Genomic DNA, 12,814 nt, shown 5'->3' with positions numbered 1-12,814 from the left:
TGACGGCATGGTAACCGATGACGTCGCAATGGTCTGAAAAGCATTGTGATGCAATATCATTGTAGTGATATCTCTATTTATACAGTGGACACGGGCAGTTTCAGTCCATAATTTAATCACTTCCTTTGCTCGTCATTTCCTACAACTGACCACACAACTATCACACTTTCATCAAACGCAAAATACGAGGTCAAAGTCCAAGCGAGAATACTGCCAAATATAAGCCGGTTACGGTCTATAAAAAACACTCTCGAAGTCATCGACACACATATTTTGAACATTCTTGAGAGGTTCACTGGATAAAAGCGAAGTAGTAAATCGTCTATTCACAGCATGTTTTTTCCATTCTACCATGACAAACGCGAACTCTCTGGTGTCAGCAAATACATTGAGTGAAGCAGCATGAATTTGCAAAGCTTTCGCTCTACACTGCACATCCCGCACATCACACTTATGAAGTGAGTGAGTGAGTATGGTTTTACGCCGCTTTTAGCAATATTCCAGCAATATGGGCTTCACACATTGTACCAATGTCGGGAATCGAACCCGGGTCTTCGGCGTGACGAGCGAACGCTTTAACCACTAGGCTACCCGACCGCCCCACACACTTATGAAGACTAGTCGTATCGCTCATTGTGATGCAAAAGATATGACGTCACAGTTGTATATAGAAAAGTTGAATTTTGTATGGTCATCTGCCGATCCTACTTGCGTCCCGCTGGACTTGCCATCTTTGGGCAATAGAGGCTATGATTTTGCTTTTCATCCCTAGTTTACTAAAGGGAATAGGCTGTATATCCGCTTTGTCTAGAGCTAGCTTCGCCAGTGAGTCTGCTTTTTTATTTCCATGAATATCTATGTGAGAGGGGATCCAACACAGCTCCAGCTGTTGCCCTTGGTCCGATAGTTTTGTATATTCGTATAGAATATTGTTGACTGTGTTTGGCCTGGAGTTTGAGTACAGAATGTTATAGTAGGGGGAGGATGAACAGTAACAACAATTGCATGAGTGGGATAACATGAGTAGGTAATGACAACAGAAGGATGATACTGTCACGGTGTGTTCCCACTTTGCCGGCAGGTCTTGTCTAGGGTAATTAAGGATATGTAAATATCCACAGGTATATAGTGTGCAACATAGAGCATGTCGTATTTTCCTTGGAGTACAACGTAATACATGTAATCTCGCTGTGCGGGGCGTCATGGGATGGACTGACCCACAGTTGGAATTTTAATTAGAAACACTCGTCTGTGGTGCAGGTTTGAACGTCTTCCCGTACAGAGTCTTACATAGAAGATACACAAATGGTCCTTACAGTGTGGTAGTTCATGGGATAAAAGAGTTCAACGAATTTTTGACAAATATGGACTTTTAGATATTTGAAGATGTAATGAAAAGAGTGCAAGATGGGTTTTATCTCGGATAGAACTTTCATTCAAGTCCAATGATAATGACACCTGGCTTCAATCATTTGAAACTAAACCGAAAATGAGAACCTACAGAACATTTAAAACAGCTATTTATACAGAGCCTTATGTCCTCCTTATAAAAGGTCGGTTATATCATCTTTAAGATGCGGTTCGATGAAGCTCGAGATTGAATTGGGACGTTATTCTAATCCTCCTGTGCCAGTTAACCAACGTTTTTGTAAATATTGCCCTGGATGTGTAGAAGATGAAACTCACTTTCTCCTCCACTGCTCACTTTATGACGATATCCGTGTTACCCACCTTCCACAGTTATTTAACCCCACAAATGGCAACTTAAATTGAGCTAATTAAATTAAACTATATTGAGCTTGTATATATTTTAAATGATTATCATATTATTTCAACACTAGGTAGTATGTGCTACAAAAGGGCTGTCCGAAGAAAATCTCACTACCAATAACACCATATATTTATATTGCTTTTTATATGTTTTTTACTCAATTTGTTTTACTATGTATTATGTATGGTCTCTTATAACCCACATCGTGAGTGGCAGAGATACTTTATAGTGTACTTTTATAATGATGTATGTGCCTATAACCTGTATCTCTGATGAGACAAAAATAAACAATTTGTCATTTTGTCATTGTCATTAAGGTAATCTCCCGGGATAATCCACAAACAATGGAGGGTTTACAGATACAGATTAACTGACTGACTGAGGTAGCTGTTAGGTATGGATGTATGGTTGTATGTGTGTTAGAATATTTGGATTGAGATGTGTTTGAACGGACTTAGGTATGGATGGACCTGTGTATGTATAATACGGATTGATTTATGTTTGATGGATATAGGTATGTATGTAGGTTGGTATGTTAGTATGTATGCTGGTTATACATGTAGGTGAGTATACACGATTGATGAATTAAGTTGTGTGTATATGGACGCATATGTGTATAGATGTATGACATGTATGAGATTGCCGTGAGTGTTTTGTATGAGATTGCTGCGAGTGTTCTGAATGAGATTGTTGTGAGTGTTCTGTGTGAAATTGTTGTGAGTGTTCTGAATGAGATTGCTGTGAGTGTTATGTATGCTTACCTGTTTGTATGCTTACCTGTTTGAATGCTTTGAGCGGGATTTTAATGCAGATGTGTGTGTAGGTGTATCGGTATGGGTGTGGGTGTGGGTGTAGTAATATATAAAGTTGCAATTAATTTTTCCTTTCTTTTTTTTATATATTTTAAATGTACCATTATGTAATTAGTGTCTCGTAGGCCAACTGGCCGGGTGCTCTTTTTTTTTTAATGAAATGTTTATATGTCAATATATTTAGTACTGCAGCATGTGACACTTTAATAAAATAATTTTCTTCTTCTTCTTCTTCTTCTTCTGTTATTCAATTCAATTCTTTATGCATGTACATGTGTAGGCCTGCGGCATATGGTACAATATTTGGTCCATCATTAACATTTATAGGCTTTGTGTATATAAAAGTTGCAACATTTCTAATAACAGTTTCATTGTTTACCACCATAAGCATATTGAATTTAGCAAGAGTAGGATGTACAAAATACTTCCTTGGTAAATACTGAAGACGAAGTTCATCATAAGCGTTACACATTAATAAAAAAATGATATTCATTCTCGACATATCTTTGGTTGTAACTATTGCACAATCTCTGCTCTCTTTGAGTATTAACGTATCTACCAGTCTCAATGTGGAGAGTGTGGGAGCTACAGCGAAACTGGGCTAGTGCAACACGAAATTTGTTGATAGTGATAGCAGACAAATACAACTCTAGACTGAATGAATTTTTGAAAAGTGTATAATGGAACATTTTAGAACTATTTGCTAAAGACCAATGCCAATCCTGTTCGTAAGCAAATTTTAACCGATCTTCACATTCGGAAAAAAATAAGCAATTTGTCATTTTGTCATTGTCATTAAGGTAATCTCCCGGGATAATCCACAAACAATGGAGGGATTAAATACAGATTACTGACTGAGGTAGCTGTTATTCCAAATGATTACCATATGAGCCATAAAACACATTTCTTTCACATAATTCTTCAAACACATTCTTTTACATTATTCTTTATTTTCTTATACAATTTTATATACATTTACATTTGCATTATATCACAACAATAAAATATTACAATGCACCCAGATGGGAGACGGCATATCCATATTCCATCATTGTCTTGCTATTATTCTGAAGACAGACTTTCAGGCGGTCTAGTTCATGCTCCATAACCTGTTATAACCTGTTTGTAATGTTGCTGAACATGAGTGAGACTTAAATAAACTGTCCGTCTCTCTGCCTGTCTGCCTGAACCTGTCTGTCCGTCCACACGGTGCTGACGTGATCAACGTGGTCAAGCACCACGTGGAAGGAGAGTGGTGAAGTAGCTGTAACGTACATCTGGTACTTACATACAATCGTATCCCTGCTGACCAGATGGCTGTCACTTACAAATTAGCATCAGATTGTCATCTGGCCGTCTACATTGGGCTTTCGGTGATATGGTCTGTCAGTTCAGTCTACAGTTTAATTACTTCCTTGGCTCGCAATTTCCGCCAACTGACCACAAAGCTCAGCGATTCGAGCTAAGGTGTAGATTTATTCTATGATAGTTTTGAGAGCTTAATATTTTGTCGTAGATGATATACTAACTTTTCTACTTCATACATCCAGTATGGGGTACCGAGTCCACATGGCAGCCCCCACGGTCAACCTTGTGAACTCTTACCCCACGGCAGCCAGTCGTCAGAGCAACCAAAGCACACACACACACACACACACACACACACACACACACACATTTCCCAAAGAAATACAAGAAATAAGGAAATATTTGGTGTCATCATGCAGGCAGGCTAAACCTGAGAACAAGGAAACATTTTTTGTATGTGACAATTTTGTACATCGAGGGTAAAATTATATACGGCCTGGAGCACCCACGTCGAAGTGCGACACTCCTGGGGTGTGGTACCGGTGTCAGCGCAGATTAAAATCATATCCTTGAACATGGAGGATAAAAATCAAAAACAGTTCTCTGAACTTATGATACTGTATTTCTGTGTGAATGCTGGATAGACAACTCGTTGAAACTTAATGTAACAGGTTATACATTGTTTAGCACCCTTCTGTTAATGCACGCTGATGACCTTGTGATATTCTCTGAAACTGTTATGGGCAACAGCTGAATTCATCATACGCTTATTCGAATAAGAGGTAATTAGTGAGTGAGTATGGTTTTACGCCGCTTTTTTAAAGCAATATTCCAGCAATATCACAGCGGAGGACACCAGAAATGGGCTTTACACATTGTACCCATGTCGGGAATCGAACCCTGGTCTTCGGCGTGACGAGCGAACGCTTTAACCACTAGGCTACCCAACCGCCCCTAAGAGGTAATTAGAAGTTAATATTCCTTAAAACTAGACTAGTTGTTTTAGAAAGGTGGTAAAATTAAAGCTCTAGAGCAGTGGCATTAGAATGGTATTTTAATTGAAGTTGTAGATAGTTTTACATATTTAGGGATTGGTATCATGTCGCCTACACTCCACGGGTGGCAAAGGTTACAGGATATGTACAGTCAAAACTGGCATGATAGTATATCTTCTTCTCGTTTCCTTAACCATTACAAGGATATCAAGTCTATAGAACCAGAGAAGTATATATAAGGATGTCAGATGATAAATCGCTTGTTATGGCATTATGTAAATTCAGAGTATCATTCCACAATTTCAGTGTACATTTTAGACGTAGATGTGAAAAGGGACGTTGAAATGGGTACATGTAAAAACTGCTAATGAGGAGAAATTGAGGATGAATTTCATGTTTTATTAGTATGTGATAAGTATGAACTGCTTAGAGCAAAGTATATTCCGATGTTTAACAATAGGCATAAAAACAACATGTTATAAAATCTAACAACTCTGCTGTTATACGTTCATTTGCAATATCATTGAAACATATATGCTCTGAATATCTATCTATATTCTTGGTACGGCAAATATGCACATTAATATTATTTGACAATGATTGAGGTGATGCGGCTACGAATTCGCCCGCTGAACAAACCTAATACATGATGTGATTTGAAGTCTTTGACTGACCATACGGCATCCATGATCTTTTCCAAAGTCTTTGAAGAATTTATCCCAAACTTTGCAAATGAATGATCTACCGATAACATTTCCACCCGTTGTTGTGGAAACATCAAACATTTATGAAGACGTATTGATTGAATGTAAATTGCCCGAATCGTGTCGGAAGACGTGTATCGGGTCAAAAAAGACTAATACTGATTACAAGGGACCTTATCCAAGATTTATGTAAACGGGGTACAAGTATCGATTTTATAGCGAGGGATCTGCTATCAGGAAGATGTTTAATAGATCGTGAAAGTATATTTGTTCTGAAACCAGCAGGCAATGGGTGGCCTAATCGTCTAAGGCGACACAAATCAATTGTTTGTTTGTTTGTTTGTTTGTTTGTTTGTTTGTTTGTTGTTTAACGCCGCACTCGGCAATATGACTGCAGTCTGTAAGATAATCGAATCTGGACCAGACTATCCAGTGATTGTCATCATGAGCATCGATCCACACAACTGGGATCGATGACATTCATCAACCAAGCCAGCGAGCCTGACCACCCGATCCCATTAGTCGCCTCTTACGACAAGCATTGTCGTCTTTTACGGGTAGCATGGGTTGCTGAAGACCTATTCTACTCCGGACAACGCTGCTTTAAGCAATATCACGGCGGGGGACACCAGAAATGAGCTTCACACATTGTACCCATGTCGGAAATCGAACCCGGGTCTTCGGCGTGACTGGCGAACGCTTCAACCACTACGCTACCCGACCGTCCCCTGACATTAAAAATAGAATTAGGTAGATTTACTCGCCCTAAAACTACACTTCAGGGCAGAATTTGTAAACGCTGTAATAATGGCGTTAAAGGTGAGATACAGTTTCTTGTCGGTTGTAATCTCAATTCATATTTAAGGTACAATTAATGGAAATTAGCATCCAACCTAAACCCAACATTTTACAGATGTCCCCTGCCGACCAGACCTCATTCTTAATGCAGAATGATAAGCTTGTTACACCCCTAGCCGCCTTAGAACTACAAATATTTCAACGGAGAAAACAGCCTTTGTTAAATCATTGATGTAAACATTTAGTGTTATGGGATAATTATTTCTCATATAGTGAATGATATTTTACATTGTGTGTGATGGTATACATGTGCTATATGTCTGACGTGAAGAGATGCGTATTTGAAAGGAACGGATTTGTGTGAAAGTATATACATGGTAAACCTTGCTTGGTGTACTTTGATAGATGGTAGCAGTTTGTATGCATTGCGAAACTGAATGATGTTTATTTTCTCCCCCCTCAGCCTTAAAGTGTACGGATGACAGGTACGCCTATGATGTGAATGGATGGAGGAGAGGTACAAGTCAATACAATTGTGGTACACGTAGTTCAAGAAATGAACATCTTTCCATACATATAAACTCTTGCCTGTAAAGTCCACGTACTGTATCGGTGTATCACTGTAACAGTTTTTAACAAAGTGTGGAGGGAAGACCAAAAACTAAAAATGTTTCCATAGTTACAATTTGTGAATGACATTACCTTTGTAGCATTGTAATAACGTAATATCCCATGCTGTATGTGTTCAAAATGTGGCATTAATCCTTTCCTACATTGTCTGTATATTACTTGTTTTGTTATTAATAGTACAATATTCAGTGGGTTGTTATGTTTGCCTTGAAATCCAAATAAAACATTTTCTCTGTTTAAATCAATGGTTCCTTCCACAATGTACAGTTTCTCCCAAATCTTTCTCACATGTCCACAATCATACATGTGGATTATTGTTTGAGGTTGATTTGTACAGAAAGTACATACAGGAGAATCAACATATCCGGTTTTATATAAATATTTGGTAGTTGTAAGAATGTAGTGAATAATCTTAAACTGAAACCATCTAATATTTAATATCATTATTTATAATTATTGTTATTATTGAGCTGGATGTCTCATAGGCCCACTGGCCGGATATTGTAATTTTTTTAACTATGAATATTTTAATGAACTAGACTCTCTCTGTCTCTCTCTGTCTCTCTCTCTCTCTCTCTCTCTCTCTCTCTCTGGTGTCGTGGTGTGATGTGAACGACAGAACACAAAATATATATTCCCATTTTCAACTCTCTCTCTCTCTCTCTCTCTCTCTCTCTCTCTCTCTCTCTCTCTCTCTCTCTCTGTCTCTCTCTCTGTCTCTCTCTCTGTCTCTCTCTCTCTGTATATATATGAGACACCAAAATAAAATAAGATTCTTTTCTACTTCCTGCTATGGGATTTTGTGTAGCGCGGGTAGGGCTTGGGGAGTGGGAATCACCGAGGCGTATCGTTGATAGAATAGCTCAGCGTGGCATCATTTAGTGAAGTGAAGCAGAGACCATCTATAATATGGCCTCTGTGTGAAGTCAGTGAACCCTGACAATGAGCTCAGAATATCAAATTGCATATCTTGTATCTCAAAACTATTTTTCTCGGAGACGAAGTTATAAGATGAGGTCCTATTAACGCACTCTATATCCTTCCTCTGTCTACAGCTTGTCCGCTGATGAAGCAGCACACAGTGTATGGGGTGGCATAGGGGAACTACTTGTTATCATAAACTGACTGCTGTTGAAATTCAACCTGGGAACGCGGGAACGCAGAGGCGAACTTGTTCAAACAGATCGAGCGAGTCTAGTGTTAGGAATGTTGCGTGGTCGGCGTTAGACGAGACCACGCCTTGGTGTGAAACTTGGACGCTAACTCTATGTACGTTATTTTTAATTTCACAGGCCAGTCGCCCCTAAAGAAAAGCATACAATATTTGTCTTTTGTTCGTCTCCCGCTGGCAATGAAGATCCTATTTTACAATATACAATGTTATAAATAAAATCAATTTCTACATCACTATCCGGTCTCTTTAATTTCTTTTCTTCGGCAGTTTATTTCGCATGCGGAACTCTTTGGGCGTAAAACCAGGTTATTGTGCCATTATCGAATACAGAATTATTTTACCTAGTATTATGACATTTATAGCCTCAATAAATTATCGTATATTAATGTACATTTATGCTCAAAATGTCTCAGCTGATACCGCAAATTGTATTTTAAGTGTATTTAAGTGTATGACAATATGGTGTCGTGGTGTGATGTGAACGACAGAACACAAAATATATATTCCCATTTTCAACGAAGTTACTCAGACACAAAACTCGTAAAAATCACGCAACATAGTCATGTTATATAGTTTTCAACAACATGACATGTTATCAACAACACATGACCTCACTCACAAAATATATCTTATCGGACATGTCGATATTAGCACTGCTGAAAAAGAAGCAACGCTGTCAGCTTAAGATCTCACAGGCTAGTATGTTACATCACACAAGAGGTACACATGAATATGTACATACCATTCGTGGTCAATCAAGTCTCCGCCTTTCAGTATAGTTCCGAACACTCTCTGGGTCTAGAAACACGACCTGACAAGGGAGTACCTGTTCAGGAATTGACCCCAAGGGTGTTTGACATGCGCAGTGATCATGATAACATAAAAACCTCGTTCGATTTGAAAACCCGTGTGAGACTAAGTTAGCTGATTTTCGTTATAATTCTGTTGACTTAAGTTACCAATAACTAGTGAACCCCTAGGGTATGGTACTGTATCGACATCTGATGTGTGGTATTTGTCCGTCTTTCAACTTGAGGTACGAATTGTAATTTAGAATGGGGGAAGTGCTACGTGCGGAGAGCGGCCATTTTGGGTTTTTTACACATGGTTGGCGTCAATTGTTAAATAGAGAATCTCACCCGAGGGTCTTTTGATATCAAATATATCAACACGAGTTGATGAAAGTGGGAAAACTCCGAGGCTCGCCGAGGATTATTTTTTCCACTTTTATCAACGAGTGTTGATATATTTGATATCAAAAGACACGAGGGTGAGATTTTATTTATCATCCAACATCGTTTTCAGTTTGTAGACAGTAATTAGCAGGGTCTTAAGTGTTATTATTTGACATGGTTTGTTAATTATTAATAAATTATACATTTATATATTGCACGTATCCAGGTACTAGTATCTGCTCAAATGCGACAATGACCAGTGAACACAAAACTATCAAATTAAATATTATTAGAGTGTTGTCATTGAAAGAAATCTATGCATATAATATGTTGTTATGGATATTTTTAGGTACAGGGTATGTTAATATACATGATAGCATATTCATAAATATTCGATTCAAGTGGCCATGAATAACGAATAATTATTCAATTATCTCCTGTGGGAGCCAGTTTTAGACGATAAATGTCTATGTGGGACATTGCACTGTGTGAATAAACCTGTGTGTGCTTCTTCTTGTGTATTTCATTTAGCAACTGGTTTTGGGAAATTTATTGTAGTTTGGATGATGATGTTTGTTGTTTAACGCCGCACTCGGTAATATTCCAGCTATATGACGGCGGTCTGTAGATAATCGTATCTGGACCAGACAATCAAGTGTTTGATAACATGAGCATCGATCTACGCAATTAGGATATGATGACATGCATCAACTCAGTCAGCGAGCCTGACCACCCGATCCCGTTAGTCGCCTCTTACGACAAGCATAGTCGCCTTTCACAGCAAGCATGGGTGGCCGAAGACCTATTCTACCCCGGAATTCCATTCATATATAAAGACTTATCTTGCTTATGTAATTGGCTTTGTTATTGTACCTGGAATTATGGACAGTATTGGTCGAAGATGTGTTACGTACGCGAGGGCCCGTGTGACCAAAGTATCTAAGACGCCGCAATTCCTTTGGAAGAGTTGCGTCCGTTCGGCCCACCAGAATCCTATTATCGTGGGTTCGAATTCGAGATTCATCTCAATATCCATCAAGTTACTCATAGATGTACGCCTTAGTACAAAAGACCGCCTCGGTGGTCTAGTGGTAGAGCGTCCGCCAGGAGAGCGGAAGGTCCAGGGTTCGAACCCCGGCCGCGTCATACCAAAAGGCGTTAAAAGATGGTACTTGTTGTTACCCTGTCTGGCGCTCGGCATTAAGGGGCTAAAACAAGGACTGGTCGGCTCGGAGTCAGTATACTGTGCCTGAGTGGGGTTTTCATGTTAAACTGCGGCATGGTATCTCAGTGTGCTAGCACTATAAATCGGCATCAGTCCTGACTAGTTCAAGCAGCCACACAAACACACATACGTACATGCACGTCGCTATATAAGTGCAATAATCTTGGACGCGACGTTAAACCCCATTTCACCTCACCTCACCTAAGTACAAGAATAAGTCATCGATTTTCAAAATTTAATGTATGTAGTCCACTTGGTTTAACCTTTACAACTTGTGGTAAAACTTATAGACGACACTGTACGCAAAAGGTGGTCTTCTCCCACAACACTAAATATGATATTAGTTAATTATTAGTTAAAAGGAAATAAGTTATGTGTTGTTGAACGTGGCTATGCCTTAGCTCATTTATCAGATCACCAATTATTTATGCAGGTGACCAGGGTCAAACATCAGAACTATAAATTTTGTTGTAGAGGTCAGCGTTAATAATGATATGTCCATTGTGTGCAGTTCAGTTCTCTTTACTGTGGTGACCCGCGAAGATCTGGGGTAGAATAGGTCTTCAGCAACCCTTGATTGCCGTAAGAGGCGACTAACGGGATCGGGTGGTCAGGCTCGCTAACTTGGTTGATGCATGTCATCGTATCGCAATTGGGTGGATCGATGCTCATGATGTCAATCACTGGATTGTCTGGTCCAGACTCGATTATTTACAGACCGACGTCGTATTGCTGGAATATTGCTGAGTGCGGCGTTAAACAACAAACAACCAACCAACCAATCTTTACTGTGGTATTATTGATATGTCCGTTTGCGGGGAAACCCAATGCCTGGAATTGCGTGCACTGCGCTGAAGCTTTAGTCGTTATTTATTCATTATCTATCTCGTACCTAACAATTCAAACCTTTGTCATATTTGTCTCGGGCACGCTCTTTCGGTCTGTCTTTAAAACAGATCAATATTTCTATTTTTAACTCGTTGCGTTCAGTCTTCAAGGAACAAAATGAACATAAATTATGTTAATATATTATAATAAATATACAACCTACATGCATGCTGATGACGGGTCTGTAAGTTATCCCATACGTTTGGTATATCGAACCTCTTTATAAGGATTTGCGGTGGGTGTTATACAGAATATAATATATATAAACCAAAACAAATAAAACAAGCTTCTTAACAGATTTAACCTTATCCATTAAACATCAATTAAATATATTTTGTATTGTAATAACATAATATCAATTGCGCATTAATGTTTGTTTGTTTAACGCCACACTCAGCAATATTCCAGCTATATGACAGTGGTCTGTAAATAATCTGGACCAGAAAATCCAGTGATTGACATCATGAGCATCAATCCACACAATTAGGATATGAAGACATGCATCAACCAAGTCAGCGAGCCTGACCACCCGATCCCGCTAGTCGCCTCTTACGACAAACATGGGTTTCTGGGGACCAATTCCAATACGGATCGACAATGGAGGTCACGTTCGAATCATGATAGGCACATCTGTGTGACTCGTTGCTGAACTAATTTTAACTCTGAATTTCATTTGATGCAAATAATAAAAGGCCCTGTATGATAAACACTTTTTTATTCAATGGCTTATAATCACTAAGCGATGGACACAGAAATATACAAGAAATCCGCTTTGTACTCCCACTATGTGCTACATACAGCGCAATAAATAATTTAAGACTAAAGTCTATATATGTACACTCTCGTTACACCGCTGTTCCACATTCACCCACATACATACATGGACATCCCATTACAGGTCACGGCAGAACAACCTTTCGCGAACTATGACCTACCAATGAAATGGCCAACAGGAAGTCGACGTTAGCCACTTAGAAAGCAGCTTTCTTATACAATAATAAGCTTTAGGTACCAGTTTCAAAGTTGCGACTTCCATTCCAGACTATGCTTTTTAAAGTATTTTGAATAAGTCATACAGTCCGTAACAGTTGTTTTGTGTTAAACCTTAGAGGTTGCATGATTAGAAAACATATTCCGCCAACAATGTAACATAACAATATAAATATTTATTTTATATTTTGTATTACGTGTCTTATATCTATCGTGTAGTTGTCCGATTTTCGATCACGAACGTTGATACTACTTAATTTCATTTATCCGACATACTCATTAATCCGACATACTCGTTAATCCGACATCATAATCATATGCAACCATCGATGTCGGATTAACGG

General features: G+C 38.8%; 1 protein-coding gene across 1 annotated transcript in view; it reads right to left on the bottom strand.

The window, feature by feature from the left end:
- Positions 1 to 9,044, bottom strand: part of LOC139478384 (probable methyltransferase-like protein 24) — a 41,632-nt gene extending 32,588 nt beyond the window's left edge. The window contains exon 1 of the mRNA XM_071260821.1: positions 8,935 to 9,044. The gene's annotated coding sequence lies outside the window, so the exon portion shown is untranslated. The remainder of the gene's footprint in view (positions 1 to 8,934) is intronic.
- Between the last annotated feature and the right edge of the window lie 3,770 nt (positions 9,045 to 12,814).

Source organism: Haliotis cracherodii, unplaced genomic scaffold (assembly GCF_022045235.1).
Source record: "Haliotis cracherodii isolate W230 unplaced genomic scaffold, xgHalCrac1.p SCAF_4, whole genome shotgun sequence".
Classification (NCBI taxonomy): domain Eukaryota; kingdom Metazoa; phylum Mollusca; class Gastropoda; order Lepetellida; family Haliotidae; genus Haliotis; species Haliotis cracherodii.
Note: the sequence above shows the minus strand (reverse complement) of the source record. Positions and strands in the feature narration are given on the sequence as shown.